The 25,122-nt window shown below is 42.3% G+C and overlaps 1 long non-coding RNA gene and 1 other non-coding gene across 2 annotated transcripts; both read left to right on the top strand.

Moving 5' to 3' along the window:
* Positions 1 to 534: 534 nt before the first annotated feature.
* LOC123460825 lies at positions 535 to 24,756 on the top strand. Its single transcript, XR_006637228.1, has 3 exons — positions 535 to 966; positions 22,968 to 23,141; positions 24,702 to 24,756. It is a non-coding gene; the product is annotated as an uncharacterized LOC123460825 (long non-coding RNA).
* Positions 8,116 to 8,279, top strand: LOC123460999. Its single transcript, XR_006637335.1, has one exon. It is a non-coding gene; the product is annotated as a U1 spliceosomal RNA (small nuclear RNA).
* Positions 24,757 to 25,122: the final 366 nt, after the last annotated feature.

Below are 25,122 nucleotides of genomic sequence, written 5' to 3' on the forward strand. Positions count from 1 at the left end.
GAGGGGACGGCACGCCAGCCCCTCCCCGGGAGCCCGCGGGGCACCTGGAGACCCCCGAACCCTCGCCCCAGCTCCGCGCCGGGAGCGGGGCTTTCTCCTGCGGCCGGAGACTCGAGGCGGAGACGGGGACAATCGTGTAGCGACAGCCGCGAGGTCACAGGTCCCCGTCCGCGGGGACCAGCCCGAGTGAATTGTGGCCCCCTCCCTTGTCTGCGGCGGGCGGGGCACGGGACTGCGAGACGTGGGACTGGGAGATAAGGGAGTGTCCCCTCACGCCCCGCTGCAAAAGATCTCTGCGGGGCAGGGCGGGGACGTGTCGTTCATTCTACTTTATGGGTTTGTCTTTTTTTTTTTTTTTCCTTTCGTTGTTGTTTTTAATTAATTAATCTGCAGCGCCACAGGACGCATCGGACGGCGCGGCTAGCGGAACTGAGACTCGGCGGCGGCTGCGCCGCACCACACGCCGAGGCACCACTGCGACGCCGCCGGCGCTGCCCATCCAGCGCGCCGGCCAGGTCCGAGACCCGCAGCGGCTCACTCCGCCCCCGCCGCGCCTCACAACATCTCCCGCTGCAAACGGCCCAATCGTGAGGCGCCCAGGGAGAGCTCGAGCCAATCAGGGACCAGTGACTCACGCTTTGCCCCGCCCCCAGGAGGAGCGCCGCCCCTCGGCCTCCCCTTCCCACCGCCGCCCGGGTCTCTGGGGAGGTGGTTCACTAGCGCTGATCCTCGCTTGTCTGGCAGGAGGAGAGCGACGGGCGCTCGCTGCTGGGCGACGTTGGTCACCTTGTCACCCTCCTCCTCTCCCCCTCTGTACGCGGCCCCTCCTCCCTTTCTCAGTCTTCCTGCTGATGCTGTTGAGGGTCTTTTTTTTTTCATCCTCACTTCATCAGGGAACTGTTAGCTATTGTGTCTGATCGGCTGTCACCACCATCCTGAGAGGAAAGAGAAGCAAACCTAGAAGCGGTGGGTTACCTTACCTTTCTCTTCTTTCTTACCACCCTACCTTCTAAAGTCACCTCTGATCCGCGACCACCACCCAGGGTCCTGCTCCTTGATGAGGGTTTTAAAAAAACAAACATTACGGCACAGTGGAGGTAGAGGTAGGGTAGGAGGATCGCCATGAGTTCCAGGCCACCCTGAGACTACAGAGCCAATTCCAGGTCAGCCTGGGCTAGAGGGAGACCTTACCTTAGGGAGAAAAAACAAATCACTCCCTTAGTTTTTAGTTCCTTGTAGTGCAAGACAGCAAACAGCTTGTAAAAGCGGACCCTCAGAGGTAAGAGGTTGACGACTAGGTCTCTTATATAACCATGGAATATGGGTGTTTCTGATAGCCCGTGGCCAAACCTGCCAAATTGCAAGAGGGAGGAAGGAAAAGAGAGGGAGGGAAGGGACAGTAGAGAGAATCAAGGAGGGTTTACCAGTCAGTTGGCAATTTACTGAATGGCCTGCTGGTCTGTTGCATATCCAGTTCTAAGCTATTGGGTAAATTAACAAAAAGTGAATAGAAATGTAAAATTCAAGCACTTTACTGCTAGGGGGCTTAGAGACCAAGTCCTGAAAAGAAAGAGCTTAAAACACAAAAAGTTCAAAGCACAGAACAGCTCCTTACAGATGCAAATGTGCGCACATAGCATAAATCCAGTGTCTTAACAACTTTGACCATGTTTGGGTTCAAGTTTTTGAAACAGATATTTTGATAAATGTTGATTTTGGAAAACATACATATTGACAGTGAAAAGGAAATAAAATGACTTCAAAATTACAGGAAAATAACATAACTTAGACATTCCTATCAGAGGCAGTAGCAAGGGAATGAAGACTACAATCCAGCTTTCTTATTTCTCTTGTAATTTAGGGCAAATTATTACTCAAGTATAAGTATTAGAGTTAGTAACAATAGCAGCTACCATCTGTATAGCACTGTCTCCTGTTAGGTATTTCTATCAGAGCCCTTTTTTTGTTGTTTGCTTTGCTTTTTTTGTTTGGTTTTTGTTTTTTAAGATTGGTTCTTGCTGTAGCCCAGGCAGACCTGGAACTCACTATGTAGTCTCAGAGTGGTCTCGAACTCACAGTAATGCTCCTACCTCTGCCTTCCAAGTGCTAGGATTAAAGGCACATGCCACCACACCTGGCCCTCTAAATAACAATATATATATGTAAGTATATTATTGCGTTGGCCAGGTTAGGTGGTGCACACCTTTAATCCCAGCACTCGGGAGGCAGAGGTAGGAAGGTTGCTGTGAGTTCGAGGCCAGCCTACAACTACAGACTGAGTTCCAGGTCAGCCTGGGCTAGAGTGAGATCCTTCCTCAGAAAAAAATACAAAAAAAAAAAAAAATTGGGGGTGGGGATCTAGAAAGATAGCTTAGTAGTCAAGGCACTTGCTTGCAAACATGATGGCTTAGTTTTGAATCCCCAGCACCCACTTGAAACCAGATACACAAAATGGCACATGCATCTGGAGTTTGTTTGCAGTGGAGTGCCTGCTTACAAATAATAATTTAAAAAAAAAGAATTGAAGATAGGGGCTGGAGAGATGGCTCAGTGGTCAAAAGCACTTATTTACAAAGCCTGACAACCTAGGTTAGATTCCTCAGTACACATGTAAAGCCAGATGCACAGGTACATGTGTCTAGAGTTTGTTTGCAATAGCACTCGTTACATGGAGTGCCTAGTCTCATCCATCCATCCTTTCTTTCTGTTTCTCATTCTCTCCTATTAAGTAAATAAAATATGTTTTTAGCTGTGTGTGCACGCCTTTAATTCCAGCATATGGGAGGCTGAAGTAGGCAGATCACCATGAGTTCAAAGCCAGCCTGGGACTACAGAATAAGTGCCAGGTCATTACCCACTTAGAATAAGGTTTATTCCTTTCTGAAGGTATGAGCAATAATATGTTAGTAAACATTTAAACTCTCATTTGCATTCATTATGAGTAGAACAAACGTTCAGCACCCTCCAGTCATTTGGGAAAGCAATAAGCAACGGCCAGTCATTCCCATTCCCCAGGACACTGGCACAGTCATAGAAGATGCTAGCTCTTGGAAGTCTCCTCAGCTGCCCATCTTGGCTTTCACTCATTAACACCTCCACCAGAGGGAGGGCAAGGGAAAGGAAAAGGAGCCAAACTTCAATCTCAGTGGCTGCTTGGTAACAGTACCATTGAAAGATTTGGTGACCCAGAGTGTGGGGGGGTCATTGTAATTTAAAAGGAGTCTGAAATGAACTAGGGATTTCACCATGGACAAAGACCTGAACACTTTTCTTCATCCCAAGTTATCACTGAGAAGTCAGGATAACAGTAATTCTACCTTTGTTTACTTGAAAGGCTTATCTTTTCCTCCTTTGAACATGGCCAGTGAATGTGTGATTTCCTTTCATCTTAATTTGAAATAGCCTCAGAAGTCACTATAACTCTATTAATAACAACTAAAAGACCAAACTTGTACACCATAATTCTTGCAATGCAAGCAGGACATTTTTGAAAGTTGTTAACTGTATTCTCAAGACATGAATTTTGGCTTGGTAATGACATAATACTGTTTTAGTGAACCATTATCAAAGAAAAATGTCAAAGTCAGAAATAGAACCACAATGTCCCAGCCTCTGGTCTGAGGTCATTCTGTGATAATCTACAAATGATTTCTTCTCAATATAGAAGCTGGCAATTCTAAGAGGCACAAGTGTTTGCCAGTGAATTCCACAAGTAATTCTGGATGAGGCATTTGCTAAATTATTTGTCTGAGGTATGTGATACCAAATGCCTCAGAGGAATGAGTATTTTCTTTCTTTTTGCTTTTAGGAAAATGCTATGGATTTTATTTATATAATTCCAAAAGGATGCAGCAGTGTTAACTTTTTTTTTTTTGAGGAACACTTTTTTAGTTTTATTTACTTATTTGAGATAATATAGGCAGCCCAGGGCCTCTTGCCATTGCAAACAAACTCCAGACACATGTGCCACTTTGTTCATCTGGCTTTATGTGGGTACTGGGGAATTGAACCTAGACTGGCAGGCTTTACAAGCAAGCACCTTAACCTCTAAGCCATCTCCTCAGCCCCAAAACACTTGCATATTGAGCTAAATAGCTACAGATATCTCACCTTCCTTTCAAGGCATTTAATTATCACAGTCAAGAGACATTACTGAGTCTCCACCATGTGTGAGTTCTAAGGTTCTTCCCTCATCATCTCTTCCAAATAAATATTATAAATTAAATAATGTTCTGGGCAGGAGAGATGGCTCAATTGATTAAGTACACTTCCTGGGTGGTCTGCAAATACCTGAGTACAAATCTCCAGATCCCATGAAAAGAGCTGGGTGTGACCATAGTCCCACAGGGTGGCAGAGACCCAAGATCTCAGCCATGCAACCTTCAGAATTAGTAAAGGGGGAGAGGGCTGGAGTGATGGCTCAGTGGTTAAGGCACTTCCTTGCAAAGCCTAAGAACCCCGGTTCAGTCCCCCAGTACCCATGTAAAGCCAGATGCACAACGCAGCACATGCATCTGTAGTTCCTTTGCAGTGCCTAGAGGTCCTGACATACCCATTCTCTGTCTCCCTCTCTATCTCTGTGTATGTCTTTCCTCTCTGCTTGCAAATAGATTAATAAATATATTTAGAATTAATAAAGGGGCACTCTGGCTCAAAACCAGAGCAGAGCAGGGTATGGTGGCACACGCCTTTAATCCCAGCACTCAGGAGGCAGAGGCAAGAGTATTGCTGAGAGTTCAAGGCCACCCTGAGACTACATAGTGAATTCCAGGTCAGCCTGGACTACAGGGACACCCTACTTCAGAAAAAAAAAAAAATTACACAAGAGCAGGCAGGAGAGCATGGAGTGGAACACCTGACATTCTGCAGTGGATGGGATACTGCAAGGTCACACACACATGCACATACCATACACACAAGTAAAAACTAAATTTAATATTCTGTGCTTGTTATGTATATTATATTATTATGTACAAATGATGACCACTTTTGACTCAATTTCTGAACTTGAGATGACACCATTTTAATTTCTTATGTACAATGTCTAACAAAGTATCATAAACAGTATTTTTGAATACTTTCTTTACCCTCAGCTTATGATTTTTTACAACTCTGTACTAGAGTACTATTATTTTGCTGCTTTGCTTGTTGCCACTAATTAGTTAGTTGACCACAGGCAACCTATACAATCACTTTATCAAATATCATCTCCACTTCGGTCTGGATTAGCATCTTCCCAAAGGCAGATTCCTGAGGCTTCTGCTTCTCTTCATATCCTCGTAATACCTGCCGCAGCTTTTACCCTCAGAAATCACCTCAAAATTATTCAACCAGTAACTGATTATTTGTCATTATTATGGTTATTATTATTAATTTGCAGTGCTAGGGATGGAACCTATGGCCTCACACATGCTTGACAAGAGATCTGCTGCTGACCTTGAGTAATTATTAATATCGATAAATGGTTGTATCTCCAGAAATTCCTGTCTGACCACCAATAGTCCAGGTTGTAGGGGAGGTGTCTACATGCCAAGTATGACTAGAGAGTATAAGTGATAAGAGGGTTCCATAAAGAGAACACTGAGTAAGCTTCTCAGCCTCCACACATGACCTGTTTTATCTCCTTACCTAACTTCATCTCTGGTGACAGAGCTGGCTTTTGGCCACAACACCATCCAAACTATCACTTGCATTTACACGGTAATTATAAAATTTCAGCCCATAGTTTATTCATAATCACATATACAACATTTTCTTCTCAATTCAAATTACTGTTCAGCATTAGAACCTTCATAGTTCAAAGTTAATACTAGAGCGGTCATAATTATCAGCAGCATTGAGTTTATCTCAGTATTTTAAAGATAACTGAGATAAAAATATCCATGTACAACTTTTCATCCCAGGAATCATGACTTTCATTTATAATTATTCTATTTTTTTAATGAACTCAGTTTTTAAAATGCTTCCACCCACCTAGCCAAAGATGATCGAGAACATGCTGTGAAATGCTGTGCAATCTGGGTAGAAGCTGTGTTTTCATGGGAGAACTGCAGTATGTTTTCATCATCTTGAAGGAGAATGCTAAATTCCAACTATTCTAAGGAGGAATATTCTAGCTAGGAAACTGTGCTAGCAGTTGATTTTTTAATATTGTAGGTCTAATCCAGAGTAACCTAATCTTTTCCATCATAATTTTTTTTGTTGTTACTGCTATTGTTTTGGTCTCACAGTAGCCCAGGCTGACCTGGAAATCATCCTGTAGGTCCAGGTTGGCCTTGAACTCACAGTGATTTTCCTACCTCAGCCTCTCAAGTACCAGAATTGAAGATGTGCACCACCATGTCTGACCTTCATCATAACTTTTCTTCTTATTTTTTATTTTATTCTTTTTTGGTTTTTCAAGGTAGGTTCTCACTCTAACCCAGGCTGACACGGAATTCACTATGTAGTCTCAGGGTAGCCCCCAACTCATGGCGATCCTCCTACCTGTGTCTCTTGAGTGTTAGGATTAAAGTCGTGTGCCACCATACCCAGCCTCTTATTTATGATTTTATTAAGTAGAAACTTTGTATGGACTTTGTATCCTATGTTGGTAACATCCTTTCTCTCCTCTCTGCCCCCACTCCACTGACGGCCCTTCTTAGTGGGATTTCTGGAGTTGTGGGCTGAATTGTGAGAGCAGAAGTCAGTCAAGGGGGGCAGTGTCTCTGGATATTCCCTCCCACTTTATGGCTCTTACATTCTTTCTGCCCCTCTTCTGTAAAATTCGCTGAGCCTTGGTGGGTGTGCTTGAACTCTACTTTGGTGTTGAGCTCTCAGCATCTTCCTGATTTCTGCTTTGGTGCATGTTGAGTCTCCCCAGTGTCTCAGCATCATCACCCTGGCCCAGGTTGTCAGGCTCACCATGAAAGCAGCACTCTTGCTCATTTTACCAATACTTCTGTGGTTTCACCTGGGCCCTGGCTGCTGTTATTCTTGTCTTGTTGATCAATTTTGGTAGTCCTTGGTTCTCATTGCTTTTTGATTTCACCCCTAGAGCTCTAGCATGGTTATGAGTGTGCCATCTTGACCAGAAGTCCCATCATAATCTTTAGAAAAATGTTCTGGCCTTTCTTTTCATCTTAGGGCAGAATTAGGAAAGGAATCTTATGACTTCTCCATTCTTTGAATCACTGAAACTCTGCTTGTTTTTTCAATATTCCCTAGCTCATAGATTGCATTCCTTTATTCCTACAATTGCCTGCATTCCTTACTAATCCAAAAGTCAACTAACCAAAGGTTCTTCTTTCAGATAGGAAAACATTATAGGTTAGTGTGTGATAATTCACATGTGGGCCTAAGAAGGATAGATTGAAGCTTGCGTATTTTTCCCCTGAAAGATTACTTCAATTGTATTTTAATTTTTAAAACATTACAACAAAAACATTGCAGGGCCCCACTCTCAGCCACATCTTACAAGTCCATTCTCTTGCCTTTTAGTTTTCCTCAAAAGAGCCTCAATGGTTAAACTCAACAGAAAGCCTGAGACACTCAAAAATTTTAAAGTTATTAATTCATTTATTTATTTTGGTTTTACAAGGTAGGGTCTTGTTCTAGCTCAGGCTGACCCAGAAATCAGCATGTACTCCCAGGGTGGCCTCACACACACGGTGATCTTCCTATGTCTGCCTACCGAGTGCTGGAATAAAAGGCATGTGCTACCATGCCCAGCTCAATTTATTTATTTTTAAATATTGTTATTTATTTGCGAGCAGAGAGAAAGAGAAGAAAGACACACACACACACACACACACACACACACACACACGGGTTGGGAGGGGGTTGAGAGAACTGGCACAGCAGGGATTCTAACTGCTGCAATTGAACTCCAGTTGTATGTGCCACTGTATATCTGGCTTTACATGAGTAGTGGAGAATTGAACACAGGTCATTAGGCTTTGTAGGCTAGATCCTTAACCACTGACCCATCTCTCCACCCTAAACATTTACTTTTAATTAAGCATAAATAAATTCGTTTTTAAACCGATTGTGGTGGCACACACCATTGATCCCAGCACTCAGGAGACTGAGGTGGGAGAATTGTCAGGAATTCAAGGTTATCCTGGTCTACACTGAGACCTTGCCTGGTAGGGGAGATACTGTGATCAACAAGGTGGTTTTCCCAGGGAGAGGCTTATCCATTGCACTCTGGATGTGCTGACCCCTCCTATTTCCCCAAATACAGAAAACTCGACTGCATAATTTGTGGTAGTGGGGGACTGCATTTGTGCTCCATCTTCTGCCTCCTGAGTGCTGGGATTAAAGGCGTATGCCACCATGCCTGGCCTCGTTAAAAACGTGTTAAGTAAAAGAAGCAAATGGCTAGGCATGGTGGCACACGTCTTTAATCCCAGCACTTGGAGGCAGAGGTAGAAAGATTGCTGTGAGTTCAAGGCCACCCTGAGATTACATTGTGAATTCCACATCAACCTGGGCTAGAGCGAGACCCTACCTTGAAAAACAAAAAATAAAATAAAACAAAATTTTTTAGCCATCCTACGTTTTATATATATGCAAATAGAAAACCTAGTTAGCAAATCCTTATCAAAAGTGAATTGAGGGGGTGGGCTTAAGGAGAAGGGATAGTATCTACAAAAGCCAAAAGAGTAGAATACTGTAGGGAAATGGTTTAAAGGTAGTCAGGAGAGGGTGAGAGAGAAAAGAGGAGAGGATGGGGGAAGTGTTAAGCAAAGCTAAGGACATTATAGGGTTGTTGTTGTTATTATTATTAGTTTGGTTTTGAAGCAGGATCTCACTCTTGCCCAGCCTTACCTGGAACTCATTGTATAACCCAGGCTAGCCGCCACCTCATGGCAATCTTCCTACCTCAGCCTCCCCAGTGCTGAGATTAAAGGCATGCACCACCACACCCCCACAAAACTAAAGACATCATGAAAATGCTATAGTGAAACCTATTTCTTTGTTAGCCAATTAAAATATATAATTGAAAATCAGATGGGGGGAGAGAATTATCATGGTTTATTGTCTATAATTATAGAAGTTGTCAATAAAAAAATATTTTTTTTTAAAAAAGAAACAGCTGGGCATGGTGCCACATGCCTTTAATCCCAGCACTTGGGAAGCAGAGGTAGGAGGATTGCCATAAATTTGAGGCCATGCTGAGACTGCATAGTGAATCCTAGGTCAGCCTGGGCTAGAGGGAAACCCTACCTTGAAAAACCAAAAATAAATAAATAAAAAGAGTAAGACTGGGCTGGAGGGATTGCTCAGTGGTTAAGGAATTTGCCTGCAAAGCCAAAGGACCCAGGTTCAATTCCCCAGGATCCACGTTAGCCAGATGCACTAGGGCCACACACGTATGGAGTTTGTTTGCAGTAGCTGGAGGCCCTGGCATGCCCATTCTCTCTCTCTTTCTTTGTCAAATAAATAAATAAAGTCAAGTTCTTAAAAAAATAAAAGAGTAAGACTGGGCAAAAGTCCCCTGCAGGGGTGGACAGTGCTGCTCTCAGAAGTCATAGGTTGCTTCAGGAAAATCTGTGCCAGGAGTGGGGCACCTCCAACTGAGTTGCTGGTCAGAGAGGCTCCTTAGGCCCTCAAAACAATATAGGCTATTGCCAGTTCTTCCAGTTGCTCACCAGACTAGATGACAGGTCCTTATTGCTGAAGACACAGCATGCTGTGGTGACAGGGTACTGGAAAATCAAGCTGCAGCTGGGCTGGAAGCCTCCCTGCCTGCTGTCTGTCATAGTGTTGGAATGTGCTGTACAGCTTGCTGCGGGGGCGAGGAGGAGGGGATCCATCAATAATTTTACCCAGTGTTGAATCCATCATGTGTCCTACATAACCAACCAGCCAGGCAAGAAGTACAAACTGGTACAAGTGGCATGACAATTAAGGAGGTAACTAACTGCTCTCTGATTGGATTTGAGGCCAGTTCCATGGAGGGAACTTGTACCTGGTACTGAAAACCTATCAAAAGCCCAAATCTGGGAAAATCATAGAGCCTAGGGTGGGGGAAGCAGCTACTAGTGTTTGGCTCAGTGGATGTGTTGGGCCCATCACATTGCCCTCTAAGTTGTTATATAAATCTGGATACTTTTGGACAGAGATGTTTCTCTTTGCAGATAGTAGCGACAACTGGATAGGCTCAAAACTAGTCGAAGTCCCAAAATAAGTGGCTGTTAATGCTCTGTGCTAAATGAGACATCTCTACTATACCCTCCAAGGCTCAGTGAACATTGTGAAAGAAATGGTGGAAAGAATGTAAAAGCCAGATGATGGGGAGGAGTGCTTTTGAAGACTCTTCTGGACATGAAGTGGTCATTGCATTGATAACCCCTCAGCAGCTATGCACCAGATATGCACAGTATTGAGCCCATCACAGCTGGGCTTGGTGGCACACACCTTTAATCCCAGCACTCAAGAGCCAGAGGTAGGAGGGTCATCGAGAATTTAAGGACACCCTGAGACTACATAGTGAATTCCAGGTTAGTCTTGGCTAGAGTGAGACCCTACCTTGTAAAAACAAAACAAAATAAAATTATTTATATTGAGCCCATCACATTTCAACATGGATTTTCAAGGAGGGACAGAAGAAAAAAGAAGATATGAAAATAGAAGAGGGACTAATTAGAAACGAGGAGGTGTTCAATGGAGGGGGTGAGGAGACAGCAGAAGGTAATAGTAGGGTTTGTGATCAAAATACATTAGTACTTATTTGAAAATTGTCAATTAAAGAAACGCAGTTCAGTGGATAAACCTTTTATTTATTTTTGTGGATAAATGTCTTGCCTCACAGGTGTGGGTACCTTAGTTTGGATCCCCAGTACTCATGTAAAACTACACCATAGCATGAACAACTGTAATCCAAGAACGCCTACAGTAAGAAGAGAGACGGAGACAGGAGAATGGCCCAAACCCTTGTGAGCCAACTAGCCTGGCAAGCAAAGCAATGAAAGAGACCCTGCCGGAAACAAGACGGAAGACCAGGACTGATACCTGGAGTAGCTGTCATCTGACTTGCTGCTTTGGTGTGTGTGCCTGCCTGTGCACACAAGAGAGAGGGGCAGGCATGGTGACAAAAGCCTGTGACCCTAGCTGTCAGAAGGTTGAAGCAGGATAGCAAGTTCAAAGCCAGCCTTCCAAGCTACATAGCAGGTTCCAAGTCAGCTGGTCTGCACAAATCTTACTTTTTAAAAGGGAGAGGGGGCTGGAGAGATGGCTTAGCGGTTAAGCGCTTGTCTGTGAAGCCTAAGGACCCCGGTTCGAGGCTCGATTCCCCAGGACCCACGTTAGCCAGATGCACAAGGGGGTGCACATGTCTGGAGTTCATTTGTAGTGGCTGGAATCCCTGGCGCGCCCATTCTCTCTCTCTCTCTGTCTGTCACTCTCAAATAAATAATAACAACAACAAAAATTTTTTAAAAACTTTAAAAGGGAGAGGGCTGGGGAGATGGCTTGGTGGTTAAAGACACTTGCTTGCAAACCCTACTGGCCCCGGAGTTCAGTTTTCCAGTATCCATGTAAAGCCAGATGCACAAAGTGGACTATGCATCTGGAGTTGGTTTGCAGCAGCAAGAGGCCCTGGTGTGTCCATTCTGTCCTGTACCACACACATGAATAAAATAAATACATATTAAAAAATATTTTATGTATTAATTAGAGAGAAAGAGGCAGAGAGAGAGAGAGAGAATGGGAGCATCAGGGCCTCTAGCCACTGCAAATGAACTCCAGATGCATGAGCCACCTTGTGCATCTGGCTTTATGTGGGTACTGAATAATCAAACCTGGGTCCTTTAGCTTTGCCAGCAAATGCCTTGACCACTAAGCCATCTCTCCAGCCTAATTATTAAGAAAAAAAGGGGGACGTTTTACAACATATAGAAAGACAATACATTGTAGGTAGGAAGGACAAAATGAAGGAGCAAACTGCTCTCCCTCCCAGGCTGCCTGAGTATCCACTGCCCTGTCCAGGTCAGGGAGCTCACGACCAACCAATGTCTTCAGAGGAAGCAATGTTCATCAGTGTCCTTTACCCTGAGAAGATAATCATTCCCACAACAGAAATGTGGGGAAGACTAGCCAGATGTATGAGACCACAGCCAGTGCCATTTCTGTATTTGGACTCAGAACCCACTGTGGTGGCAGCAAGGCAAGTGGTTTTGATGTGATTTATAATTCCTTGGATGATGCAAAGGAAAATGAACCCAAATGCACACTTGCAATGCATGGCCAAAGTGATAAGAAAAAGACTTTTAGAAGACAGTGAAAGGAACACAGGAACAGAACCAAGTTGGGGGACTGAAAAAGCCAATGTTAGGTGGCAAAAAGCAGAAATGAAGATTCTACAATTGCTTTATCTGTGATGATGGTGCAAATTTATTTGAAAAAGACTAATAAACTATAAAAAGAGGAGCATATTATTCTAAACAGCAAGAGAGAAAGAATGCATTATGGAAGAAGATTACCCTTCGTAACAGAACAAAATAGAGAAACATGGTTTATACCCTAAGGGAAATAAAGATATTAAAAGTGGATGAAGGTGGGGTGGGAGACATGGCTCAACAGTTAAAGGTACCAGGTTCAATTCCCCAGTACCCACATAAAACTAGAAGTACAGGAATGGAGAGATGGCTTAGCAGTTAAGGCATTGCCTTCAAAGCCAAAGGACCCTGGTTCAATTCCCCAGGACCCATATAAGTGACTAAATACTTAGAAATAAACTGAAAAGACAAGTCACAGATTCTCATAAAATATATGCAAGCTATGAGGAATTTATATATGGATTTGTAGAGAGCCCCCATAAAACAATACAAAAAAAATTCACAAGAGCAACTCACAAAAGGGAAAATACATCTGACCAGCAGCCTCATGAAAGGTGCTGAACCTCATGGTAATCAAGATAACACAAGTAAAAATGATAATGAGATTTTTGACTAACAGGTGGGGATGAAACCAGAAGTGCCAAGACACAGCAGGGGGGCAATGTAACTTGTTAAACCAGTGGAAAGGCAATTGCACTTGCTTGAGCCCCATATTTTGAATCAACTGCCCAACTGGAAAGAATTGTTCTCTCCACTTTGCAGTCTGCCAGGACTCTTCCACAGGAAGTGGCCAATCTGTTCATGGAGTGCTCAGAACACACAAATTGTGAGGCACCCCTGACCCTCTCTTCTCTCACACCCCAGCCTCAGCCAGCTCTGGCAGTTCTAACTTGGAATTTACTCAGTGTCTGTCACCTCCACACCTGTCACCCTAACCTTTGCAAGTCATCTACCTCCTGGATTAAGAGGGCAGCCTTTCATGAGTCTTTGACCCTTATCTTTACTAGTCTGTACTCTCATCACAGGAGCTGGGGAAGATTTTCAGAACCTTAGTCACATCAGGTCACCTCTTAGCTCAAAATCCTCTACTGGTGTCCCATTTCACTAACATATAAAGCCCAAGTCTTCTAACAGTTTATCATATCCACCTCCAGGCTATGCCCATCTGTTAGCTCCTAACATGCCTGCAGCTCTCACTGTCCCTGCCATCCCCCAGGCTAGACTATGATTCCCTTGCTGACCCACTGGGCTTCCTCATTTCATTTAGGCTTTTGCTTAAAGGTCACTGTTTAATATTTTATTTATTTATTTACAAGGAGAGAGAGGAAAGAAATGGAATGGGTGTGCCAGGACTTCCAGCCATTGCAAACTCCAAATGCATGCACCACTTTGTGTACCTGACTTTACATGGGTACTGGGGAATCAAACTTGGGTCATCAGGGTTTGCAGGCAAGCTCCTTAACTGCTAAACCATCTCTCCAGTCCCAAGGTCACTGTTTAAAAGAAAAGTTCACAGACCACCCTGCTTAAAACAGCACCATACCAGCCCTCTACCTGCACAATTCTCTCTCCCTCAGAGTTAGATTTCAGTGCTTGTAACAAATAACCCAAGACAATAAACTTAGAAGGGGGAAGCAGCTTATTTTGATTCAAGATTTTAGTCCATGGTCACTTGGTCTTCTGGCTTTGGTCATGTGATGACACAGTGGCACATCGCGGTGGGAAGGTGTAGTTGTGGCTGCTCATGTCATGCTGGGCAGGAAGCATAGGAAAGAGAGGGGAGGGTTCCAGAGGGATAGCTGAATGGTTAAAGGTCCTTGCTTGCAAAGCCTGTAGCCTGGGTTAGATTACCCAGGACTCATGTCAAGCCAGATGCACAAAGTGGCACATGTGCCTGGAGTTTGTTTATAGCAGCAGGATGTCCTGGTGTGCCCATACCCTTTCTTTCTCTCAGAAATGAAATTAAGACAGAAAGAAACAAAGAAATAAACAAGTAAAGAGAGAAAGAAAGAGAGAGAGAAAAAGAAAGGAAAAAAAGAAGCTGGGAATGGTGGCTCATGCGTTTAATCCCAGGAGGCAGAGGTAGAAAGACTGCTGTAAGTTCAAGGCCACCCTGAGACTACATAGCGAATTCTAGGTCAGCCTGGGCTAGAGCAAGACCCTATCTTAAGGAAAAACAACAACAAAAAAAAAAAAAAACAGGAAGGAAGGAATTAAAAAAGGTAGGGTGCAGTGAGTCAGTATTCCTTTCAAGAGAATGTCCCCAATGTGCTATCTTTTACAAAGCCTGACCTCCAAATAGCATACTAGGCCTTTGAGGGACACTGAAGATACAAAGTATTTTGCTACCCTTTATACCTTAATTTTTCAAAGCACTTACTGTTATAAATGCTTTACATTTGTTTTTATTGCCTAAAATATAAGATAAGTCTCAAAAAGATAGGAAATAAGTCTCTTATTTATTGTGTCTTTAGTGCCTAGAACAGACTCTGATTTGCACAAGATACACAACCAAACATGCATTGAAAATTTTAATGAATAATCACTTTGGAAAGAATATTTAAAAAAAATTTTTTTTATTTATTTGAGAGCAACAGACAGAGAGAGAAGAGGGAGATAGACAAAGAGGATGGGCATGCCAGGGCCTCCAGCCACTGCAAATTGAACTCCAGATGTGTGTGCCCCCTTGTGCATCTGGCTAACGTGGGTCCTGAGAAATCAAGCCTTGAACCGGGGTCCTTAGGCTTCACAGGCAAGCGCTTAACCGCTAAGCCATCTCTCCAGCCCTGGAAAGAATATTTTTTAAATTTAAATTTATTTATTATTATTTGCAAGCAGGGAGAGAGAAAGAGAGAGAGAGAATTGGCTGAACTCTAGATGAATGTGCCATTTTGTGCATCTGGTTTTATGTGGGTATGGGGAATTGAACCCGGGCCATCAGGCACTTTCTTTATTTTATTTTATTTTTATTTATTTGACAGAAAGAGGGAGAGAGAAAGAGAGAATGGGCACATCAGGGCCTTCAGATGCTGTAAATGAACTCTGGATGGATATGCCACCTTGTGCATCTGGCTTACGTGGGTCCTGGGGAATCAAACCTGGGTCCTTTGGCTTTGCAGGCAAGTGCCTTAACCACTAAGTCATCCTTCCAGCCCCCTTTTTGTTTTTTTTTTAAGGTAGAGTCTCACTGTAGTCCAGGTTGACCTAGAATTCACTATGCAATCCCAGGGTGGTCTCAAACTCACAGTGATCCTTCTATCTCTGCCTCCTGAGTGCTGGGATTAAAGGTGTGAGCATCAGGCTTTTTCTGCTTTGGTTTGATTTCGTTTGGTTTTGGTTTTTTTGAGGTAGGGTCTCACTCAAGCCCAGGCTGACCTGGATTTCACTCTGTAGTCCCAGGCTGGCCTCGAACTCACAGCAATTCTACTTCTTCCTCCCCTGTGCTGGGATTTAAGGTGTGCACCACCACACCTGGCTCCATCAGGCTTTTTAAAACAAGTGTCTTTAAACTGTGAGCCATCTCTCATTGCCCTTTGGGGTAATTTTCTACTCAAACCACAAGAGTCCTTAAAAATCCCTTGGAAAGATGAATATGCTACCATCCAATAAGCCCATGTTTATCATTTTCTCCAGCAATAGAAGATGCCACAGTTTCTTCCATTAAATGCTCAGTGAAGTGATTGACATGGTTTAGGACCCATGCTGTAGAAAAAATGCAGATAGCTTAGTTTAGCACAAAGAGATGAGGAGCTTGCAGAATGCTACCAGTGAAAGTCACACAAAGGCATGTCTCCCATCTCATTTTCAATTTTGGCTGAAAGTTTTTAACAAGAAAGGTGGGGGACTGCCACATGCTCTACACAGTTTGTCTTTCCTCACTGCTTTTTAGACAGGGGTGCATTGTGGAACTTGAGAAGGTAAGCAGATGCAATCTGTAACTCCATGGGGGAACGTACAGTGAGAGCTCTGGGTGCTGCGGATATGACCCTGCGTACGATAGAAAGTAGCTCAAAGGGAGGAAGGGGGGATGTAAGTCTCGACTCAGTTACAAACCTTCAGTTAATTTTAGGCTGAGATATTGTGCAGACCCAAAGGAGGGAGTGATTAGTGGTCGGTTGTCCTTCTCCACGTGGCACTTCTGCCCAACATTAAAGTACAATATTGTACTAAGGAAGTCTGGTCATACTGAGGTTTTCAGGAACAAATAGAGTTGCAAATGGAGCGAAGGCTTAAGTCAAAAGCTGGAAACCATGGGAGGCAGCAGAGGATAGAAGAAACACAGCACTTGGGCTGGTTTGGGAGCAAACATGAGTTTTCACATACTATTTCTTTTTCTCCACATATAGTACCAAAAGGTGACTGATGAAAAGTATTCCAGAGCAAAGAACAAATAAATATAAATGTATAAATATGGAAGTCCTTCACAATGGGAGGGTTATGGTGGAAATATTCGTAGCACAAGGGAGCTACTCTTTTCATCTTCACCTTTCTCATCTCTAACCAGAAGACAGAAGCTTGACAAGGAGTGGATCACACCAACACCAAAGCCAGACAGTGACCCACCAAATTCACACAGCCCAACCAGACTTGTGCTTTGCATAAAATTACAACTTAACTACATGTCAGAGACCCACATGGAGCCCCAGCTGTGAAATCCAATCTGCTAAAAATTGGACCAAGTGTTGGATACAAACCTGTAATTCCAACTATCGAGAAGGCTGAGGTGGGAGGATCACTGAGCCCAGAATTCAAGACCAGCCTGGCAATATAGCAAGATCCTATCTCAAAATAAATATGATATGATAATATATAATGTCTAATATAATATAATAAATTAATATCAAGACAACTAATCACTGAAGGGGGAAGTTGGGCTTGAGGCAATGTCTGATTTAGAATTCCAATTATAGTTTTAGAAATGCAGATCTATTAGGCTAGGAATTAAATTGGTTAAAAATGACAAATTAGGGCTAGAGAGATGGCTTAGCGGTTAAGGCGCTGACTGTAAGGCTTAAGGACCCAGGTTCAGTTCCCCAGGACCCACGTAAGCCAGGTGCACAATGTGGTGCGTGTAGCTGGAGTTCATTTGCAGTGGCTGGAAGCCCTGACGCACCCATTTTCTCTCTCTCTCTCTCTCTCTCTCTCTCTCTGTCTCTCTCTATCTGCCCTTCTCCCCTGCTCTCAAATAAACAAATAAAGATAAATTTAAAAAAATAACAAATTAAGTAGCATTTAAATTTCATCAAACGAGTAAAGCTCTGTACTTTGAACCTGGGCTGCATGTTCTAATTGTGAGGGCTGGGGTCTTCGGATACCTGGTGCTCAGTTCTGGCTTCTGGGGAGTGTAGCTTTGGCATTCTGGCCTTCAAATACCTGGTGCTCAGTTCTGGCCTCTGGGGGACAGGCTTTGTCATTGGGATTTGAAAGGACCCTTTGGGTGATTCCATGTTTAGGCCATTCTGGGGACAGCCTACAGGAATGGTGAGTTAGGGAAATGGGACAGTTACATCACAGAAGCCATCAGGAACTCGACCCTTCAAAAAATGTGAAAGGCTTTGTATTTTTTGTTCTTCTATTCTAGAGTTCTTTCTCCTAGTTCAGGAGTTCTTATTTAGTCCAGAAATGTGAGCTGTTCTGTTTAGATCTCATTAAAGCATGTGTGGGCGATGTCATCATGAAGTCACCATGTGGCAATGTGACAGGAAGTGTTTCTGGTGTCATATGAAATGAAACATGTGAGTTAAGTCAGCAGGGAGGATGTAGCCAAATCTTTGGTTTTGCTGGGTGATACAGGAGGGATGTTGTCCTTTCCAAAGGGATTTTTTTTCCTTTTCTCTTATTTCCATATAAACTAAGCTAAAGTTAAAATTTAATTTAATCGAGTAAGATCTTTTTGTATAACCCTGGCTATCCAGGAGCTTGCTACATAGGCTAGAATTTGTATTTTCTCCAAGAATTTTTATAGTTCTTATATTTTAGTTCTTTACTTTGACTGAATTTAATTTTTATGAAATTTAGCGTCATATTTTTCAGGTAGCCAGCTAGACACATTAAACCCACCTTATTGAATGAAGTATATTATTTTTCTTTTCTTTTTTTTTCGGTTTTTGGTTTTTGTTTTTCGAGGTAGGCTCTTACTCTAGCCCAGGCTTACTTTTCTTTTCTTTTCTTTTCTTTTCTTTTCTTTTCTTTTCTTTTCTTTTCTTTTCTTTTCTTTTCTTTTCTTTTCTTTTCTCGTCTCTTCTTTTCTTTGAGGTAGGCTCTTGCTGTAGCTGTGGAGATCTAGAACTTACTATGTAGTCTCAGGGTGGTCTTGAACTCATTGTGATCCTCCTACCTTGATCTCCTAAGTGTTGGGATTATAGGTATGCACCACCATGCCCAGCCAAAATATATTCTTTGTTAGTCTTTTTCCCTCAATAGCTAATGTTATTAATTTTAGGGTTTTTTTTTTTTTTTGAGGAAGGGTCTCACTGTAGCTCAGGCTAACCTGGAATTCACTATTTATTCTCAGGGTGGCCTCGAACTCAGGGCAATCCTCCTACCTTTGCCTCCCGAGTGCTGGGATTAAAGGCATACATCACCATGCCTGGTTAGTTTTCTTTTTTTCTTTTGATCTTTACTTGATTAATCATACCAGTAGTATTCAGTAACATCATTGTCTCATTTGTTCCTAACTTTAATTGTAACTCTTTTCTTTTTCTTTCCTTCTCTTCCACCCTTCTTCCCTCCCTCCCTCCCCTTTCTTTCATTGTTTCTTTTTCTTTTTTAAAAAAAAATATTTATTTATTTATTTATTTATTTATTTATTTATTTATTTATTGGAGAGAAAGAGAGAGAGAGAGAGGCAGAGAAAGAGAGAATGGGTATGCCAGGGCCTCTAGGCACTGCAAACAAACTCCAAACACATGTACCACCTTCTGCATCTGGCTTTACATGGGTACAGGGGAATTGAATCTGCATCCTTTAGCTTTGAAGGCAAGTGCCTTAACCACTAAGCCATCTCCCCAGCCCACTGTTTCTTTTTTTTTCTTTTTCAAGGTAGGGTCTCAACTCTAGTCCAGGCTAACCTGGGATTTACTCTATAGTCCCAGGCTGGCCTGGAACTCCCAGTGATCCTCCTACCTCAGCCTGTTGAATTAAAGGTGTATACCACCATGCCTGATTCTATTTACTTTTGTTGTTATCTTGAGCTAGGGTCTTGCTCTAACCCAGGCTGACCTGGAATTCACGATGTAGTCTCAGGGTGGCCTCAAGCTCACAGTGATCCTCTTATTTCTGCCTCCCTAGTGCTGAGATTAAAGGTGTGCATCGCCACAACTGGCTACAAGGAGAATAGGACCTCTAAGTAGCTTTATGTGAGTACTGGGGAATCAAACTTGGGTCATTAAGATTTGTAGGCAAGTGCCTTAACTGCTGAGCCATCTCTGCAGTCCAATTTACTTATTTTTAATAGTTATTATGATTTTGTTCTCATCCTATAAATTTTATATACATATGGTTAATTTACTTTGGAATTATTTGGTAAAATGGAGATTCTTATGGGCAAATATTATAGTTTCTTTTTAAAATTTATTTGAGAGAGTAATAGGCAGGGAGAGAGAGAGAGAGAGAGAGAGAGAGAGAGAGAGAATGGGTACACCAGGGCCTCCGGCCACTATAAATGAACTCCAGGTGCATGCACCCCCTTGTGCATCTGGTTTACATGGGTCCTGGGGAATCGAACCTGAGTCATTTGGCTTTGCAGGCAAATGCCTTAACTGCTAAGTCATCTCTCCAGTGCCCACTCCCTTTTAAAAAAATTTTAGAGCCGGGCGTGGTGGCGCATGCCTTTAATCCCAGCACTCAGGAGGCAGAGGTAGGAGGATAGCCATGAGTTCAAGGCCACCCTGAGATGACAGAGTTAATTCCAGGTCAGCCTGAACCAGAGTGAGACCCTACCTCGAAAAACCAAAAAAAAAAAAAATTATAAATATTTTTCTTTTCTTTATTTGAGAGAGAGAGAAATAGGCAGAGAAAGAGCATAATTTTTTTTTAGAATTTAATGAAATTTTCTTTGTACCCTAAAATACAAATATTTTGTATAAAATGTTCATGCATTTGAGGTCCTCATGGACTCCTAAGGATATAAATTTCTGTGTATTTGCTAATTATGTCTTAATAGATTTGACAAGACTGAAAATTATCCAATTTTCCCTTAGAAATTGTCCAGTATGGCCTTGTCTACTTTAGATTTTATGTCATAAAGTTTTATAGTTATTATGATATGCTGTTAATGTAAACCAAATTATTCCATATTCTATTTCCTTTATACTATTTGGATGCCATCTATGTTATTCTTTCTGCTCGTGTGTGTGTGTGTGTGTGTGTGTGTGTGTGTGTGTGTGTGTGCGTGCGCGCGCGCGCGCGTGCGCATAGAGGAGTATGTGCCACAGTGCCCATGGACGTCAGAGGAAAACCTCAGGGTGTCAACCCTCTCTTGCTGGTTTGCAGCTGGATAGGTCTATGAGTTTTCAGATTCTTTTGGCTCTACCTCCTACTGCCATAGGTCCATTGGGATTGCAGGTGTGTGTGCCACTTTGTGTACATTTTTACATGGGGGTTGGGGAATTGAACTTGAGGTTACAGGCTTGTAATCAAGTACCTTTAATTGCTGAACTATCTCCCTCACCTTCTTTCTGACCCCTTTTGTTCATACTTATTTATTTTTAACTTTGTTTTTTAAGGTAGGGTTTCCTTCTAGTCCAGGCAGACCTGGAATTTACTATGTAGTCTCAAGGTGGCCATGAACTTACAATGACTTCCTACCTTCGCCTCTGAAGTGCTGCAATTAAAGACATGCACCAATGCAACACACCCTGCTTAACTTTTTAGGAGGAGGGTTGTTGTTTTTAGAGTTAGGGTCTCACTCTAGCCCAGGCTGACATGGAACTCACTCTGTGTAGCCTCAGCTTCCCAAGTGCTAGGATTAAAGATGTGTACCACCACACCTGGCAAGAATATTTTTTACTTATTTACTCGAGAAAGGCAACCCCTCTTTCCTCAGTTTTCTAGTCTTCAAAATGGGGGTAACATCAATCTTGAGTTTTCTTTAAAGATTTAATGAGCTACTTCATGCAAACACTTCAAACAATGTTTATTTTTAAGTTTCTAATTATCATGCAGAATTCTTGTGCTTGTTACAAAATATATAATATAGTTTTGCAAATTTTTAAATTTTGCTTCACTCCTGGTACTTAATATACCAGAATATAATTTTTAGAAAATATTTTGTTTTTATTTATTTATTTATTTAAGAGAGAGAATGGGCACACCAGGGCTTCCAGCCACTGCAAACAAACTCCAGATGCATATGCCACCTTATGCATCTGGCTTACATGGGTCCTGGGGAATTGAACTGAGGTCCTTTGGTTTTTCAGGCAAGTGCCTTAATTTCTAAGCCATCTTTACTGCCCCAGAATATATATATGTGTATGTATTATTTAATTTACATATATATATATATACTATTAATATGCATATAATAATACATATATATATTCAAGTTTTATTTATTTGAGAGAGTCAGAGAGAGAGAAAGACATACACACACATGGAAAATGTGCATGCCAGGGCCTCCAGCCACTGCAAATGAACTCCAGATGCATGAGCCACCTTGTGCATCTGGCTTATGTGGGTGCTGGTTAATTGAACCAGGGTTCTTTGGATTTGAAGGTAAATGCCTTAACCACTAAGCAATACTTTCAGCCGCAGAATATAATTTTGATGTTAGCTTCTTTTCCCCCTCTTAATCTGGGGATTTTGGTATACTTTATAGGGCTTTTTCCTTATTCCTAGATGCTGTCATCAGTCAATAGATAAGGGAGGTTCTTGTCATTCTGATATATGCTTGGTAAGCTCTTCAGTCTATGAACAGGAGAGTTCTCATCATTCTTGATAAACAACTGGTAATCTCTTTAAACCTACAAGTGCTTCTGAAGCGTCACAGGAAATCTGATTTAAATTTCCAGATGCATGCACACATGTAAAGCTAGGTGCACAAAGTGGCATATCCATCTGGAGTCCCTTGATAGTGGCAGGAATCCCTGGTGTGCTCATTCTCTCTCTCTTTTTCTCATAAATAAATAAATACATTAAAAAAAAATAGGAACAAAGATGGAGTTGGTGTTAAGGTAGCAGAGTTCCTTCTCCTGAGCCTCTACCAGGCAGGACGGTGAAGGAGGCGCTGGCAGTCTACATGTGGGTGAGAGCACTCAGCAGCAGGTATTCTCTGCTAGCTGTTCTCTGACAGTAACATGAAGCAGGTAGAACAGTAAGATTGGTGCTAGAGGAGTGTAATCATCGCTACTAGAAACCTGATTCTGTGTCTTCAGCCTTTTTGAACTGATTTGAAGGAGGAACATCAAAGAATATGAAACTTTGGTCTAAGAAACACCTTGCATTGCTTGAGCCAGCTTTGTCTTCTATGATGAAGCTTCTTCTGGAATCTGTAAGTCTAAAATAAATCCTTTCATCATAGAAGCTGTTTCTGCTTGGGTGTTTGTCTCAGCAATGAGAAGGTAACTGCAACAGCAGGAGATTTAAGATAAAATTAATATATCAGCAGCCTCACAACTGATATGGTGTGTAACTGTCTTTCCTTAGTGCTACGTGAGATTTGACTTCGAGGAAGTAGTAGAGGCTCTAACAGATCTGAGTGGTTTCGGTTTGCATGGAATTCAGAATTTTGATGTGCCTCACAACTCAGTATAGTTAAAGGCATTCTATCATGGGACATCCCAACCACACCTCTAATGTGGCAGCCAGATTTGCCCATAGGTGAGTAATATTTTGATCATGTTGAATTGTAAATTTGTCTGTATACCTATTCACAATGTTCAGAATACATGGGGTTTAATAGCTTCTAGGCACAGATGTCTTTTGCTTCATGGCAGACTTCAGGAGCACTGGAATCAATGGACATTAATGGACTGATATGGATACATAATGGTCCAGGTGAAATAAAATAAACATGATCCGTCTATTATCAAATATCCTTCCCACAAAGCATGTCATACACATTTTCCCAGCAAGAAAGAATTCTTAATGGATATATTTTACTCATCCTTTCAGCAACAAATTATGGTCAATGCAGAAGACACTGGGCTCAACTACAATTATGGAGCCATGCATCAAAAAAACAGAAAGAAGTGTAGTAATCTTTTATTTGATAACTTTTTGCTTATTTTTTCATTCTCTATTTGGCTGAAATCTAGGACTAACTGGAATTATGTTCAAGTGGATTACAATGAACTTTAATATGCCTTTTCTTGCCTCTCTAAAATATTTCATTATGGATTAGAAAAAAATTGCTCAACAGTTAAAGGCACTTGCTGACGACGCAGGTACAATTCCCCAGTATGAGTGGTGGTTTGATTCAGGTGTCCCCCATAAAATTAGGTGTCCTAAATTCTAGGTTTCCCAACTGATGGTAATTGAAAACTAAAGCTTCCTGGAGGCGGTGTATTGTTGGGGGGTGGGTTATAGCTAGTTTCCCCATGACAGGGTTTGGCATACAATCCTGTTCCTATTGACCACTTTATGTTGGCCAGGAGGTGATATTCATCCTCTGCTCATGCCATCATTTTCCCCTGCCATTGTAGAGCTTCCCTTCAAGTCTGAAAGCCAAAATAAACTTTTTTTTTTTTTCCCACAAGCTGCTCTTGGTTGGGTGATTTCTGCCAGCAGTGTGAACCTGACTACCACAGTAATGTTGGTTCCAGAAGTGGAGTCATTGGCTGCTAGACAACTAACTGTGTGGCTTTGGCCTTTTATAGCTGATTTTCAGAGGAATATGGAAGGAATTGGAACTGTGACCTAAGAGACACCCTGCCCTGCTGCAAGTATAGCTTGGTGGCCTATTCTGGTCAGAGTTAAAAGACCTGAATGTAGTAAGAACTATGGAATATGAGGTTTGGCTTATGAGGGTGAGAAAGAGGTTTACCTGAACTGGGCTAGAAGCAGTTTGTGTGAGAGGCTTGCTGTTATGCCTCTGTCCTGACAATTTGTACAGGGTTGCTTTGCATAGAAATGGACTGGTGTGAGTAGAAGGATATGACACAGCAATGAAATCTATGGGCTGAAACTGTTGCACATTCAGCTGCAATAGAGAGATTACAACCTTTGAGGTTGGCCAGCTGACCTGCACTGGGGCAACAGGAAGAATGTAGACTCTTTTGAAGGGGCCTGAATTACTTAAAGAGTGTCCTGTTCTTCAAAGTCTGCTTTATTCACCTATGGATTAAGAAACTGGCACCCTACCTGGTATTGTGGAGTATAAGAAATGCAGGAAAGAGGGGTTCATTGAATTTGCATCATGGTCTTGTGTTTTGGAAACAGCCATGGGCAGTGTGAAGCAGGTTTGCTGGATCCCTGCATGGAGACCTGATGGAGCTGTGAGGATGAACTATGGATTGCAGTGGAGACCCAATAGAGATGCTGGTACCACAAGATGGCTGCTAAGGAAAGCTGATGGCCCTGGATGAAGTTTTCCAGGACTGTGAGTAGCCTAGTTGGAGGGGCAGAATTGGAACTCCAAACACTTATTGCTGGTTACAATTACCAGACTTTGAGATTTATCACTGGCTAGATTTGTTGGACTTAAAGCTACAGAGTTTGATGTTTGCCCTGGTTGTTTTAAATATTGTGTTTGTTGAATATTTCTTTGCTATACCTAGTGCCATCTTTTGCAATGTGAATATTTTTTCTGTGCCATTATGGGTTTGAGGGGGATTTTTTTTGGTATTATGGCTCAGTTAAA

The sequence above is a fragment of the Jaculus jaculus genome, chromosome 5, assembly GCF_020740685.1.
Source record: "Jaculus jaculus isolate mJacJac1 chromosome 5, mJacJac1.mat.Y.cur, whole genome shotgun sequence".
Lineage (NCBI taxonomy): Eukaryota > Metazoa > Chordata > Mammalia > Rodentia > Dipodidae > Jaculus > Jaculus jaculus.